The sequence below is a fragment of the Mandrillus leucophaeus genome, unplaced genomic scaffold, assembly GCF_000951045.1.
Source record: "Mandrillus leucophaeus isolate KB7577 unplaced genomic scaffold, Mleu.le_1.0 Scaffold20, whole genome shotgun sequence".
Classification (NCBI taxonomy): domain Eukaryota; kingdom Metazoa; phylum Chordata; class Mammalia; order Primates; family Cercopithecidae; genus Mandrillus; species Mandrillus leucophaeus.
Genome location: NW_012102032.1, coordinates 1634184 through 1635802, shown reverse-complemented (window position 1 = coordinate 1635802; position 1619 = coordinate 1634184). Strand labels below are relative to the sequence as shown.

The following is a 1619-nucleotide window of genomic DNA, read 5'->3' as shown; positions in this document are numbered from 1 at the left end:
CTCAAAAATAAATAAGTGAAACCCATAAATGCTTTGGTTTTAAATGACAGTAGATAATGGTGTCTTTGATATAATAGAATGTCAATTTTTCATATTTAATATTTATGATTAATATTAGACTTAAAAAATTCTTCTATTCAAATTCTGATATATTGTCATTTTCTAAAGCTTATTCCACTTTTTTTCCCCTAAGCTTACCTTTTTTGTTTTTGAGACTGAATCTCACTCTGTCCCAGGCTGGAGTGCAGTGGCACGATCTTGGCTCACTGTAACCTCTCCCTCTCAGGTGATTCTCCCACCTCAGCCTCCCAGGTAGCTGGGATTACAGGGCTGCCCTATGACGCCTGGCTAATTTTTGTATTTTTAGTAGAGGTGGGGTTTCACCATGTTGGCAAGGCTGGTCTTGAACTCCTGACCTCAGGTGATCCGCCCACCTCAGCCTCCCAAAGTGCTGGGATTACAGGCGTGAGCAACTGCGCCCAGCCTAAAGCTTATTTAAAATGAAATAAAATAAAATAAAATAAAATTAGTTGCTTTGAAAGACTTGACTATCATTTAGGAAAAAAACATAAAATCAACTTTAATCTTTGCAGTAGCACAGAATTTCTAGTGCAGTTGAAGTCTACTGTCATGCTTTTTAATTACTGTTTGTTCTACCCATTTGTTGTATAAGTTGTGCATATAAACCATGTGTAATTCTTAATACATGCCTTTGCTTTTATTCGAAAGCTCATATTGTGTCTATTTTTCTGTGGGTATAGCGTATGCATGTTTGGTGTTGAATTGAGAAAGGTTTGTCTTTTATTTTTACTTAAACATTGAACACAGATAACCCATATTTATAAAATGTTTATAAAGGTATATAGTCTATAGAAAGAGAGTTAATTATATTTAGACTAAGCAATTTAAAATCTTGTAATGAAAGTTAAAATGCTGAAGCAGTATCATTATTTGTAGCACGATTTATTGAATGCTTTGTGACAGATATGAAATGGATAGAGTATGAAAAAAATTTTTTCTGACCTACATCCAGACTTATCTCAAAATGACTGTGTTAATGTTTTTTTGGTAAATTAACTTGAAGTGATTAATAGATTTGCTGGCAAAATTGAAGCTGTATAGTTAGTGAAGATAGCTATAATTTTATATGACAGAAGTGCCATTTACAATTTAAGTCTTTAAATTTTTAAATTTCTCCCCCAAGTAAAGGATCTTATACTGAATAATAATCATGGGAATAATTTGGTTGAAATGAGACCTAAGGTGGCTGATAGTGCACTGCTTGTTAGGCTCTGTGCCAACAGCTTCCTTTTTATTCATCACTTAGTGTTACAGTGGAGTCATGGATTAGAATGCTGATGGACATGAAATGTTTTGACTTCAGTTATTAACTGGCTAATTTTTTTGGCAGGTTGAGTGATTGGGGGAATTAGGACAAAGTAACAAGTGAGCCACCTTAGAAATTGGCATCATAGGTATAGAGTGCGTTCAATATTTTCCAGGTTATGCAAACAAGCGTCCTTTTCATTAATACAGGAACCAATTCAGTATGTTCATGATGTCATTGAATTTTATAAGGTGGAAAAATACTTTTCAGGTAATTTAATAGAATATATGGC

The 1619-nt window shown here is 33.8% G+C and overlaps 1 protein-coding gene across 1 annotated transcript in view; it reads left to right on the top strand.

The window, feature by feature from the left end:
- Positions 1-1619, top strand: part of MED13 (mediator complex subunit 13) — a 150389-nt gene that overhangs the window by 19627 nt on the left and 129143 nt on the right. The gene's annotated exons all lie outside the window — the stretch shown is intronic.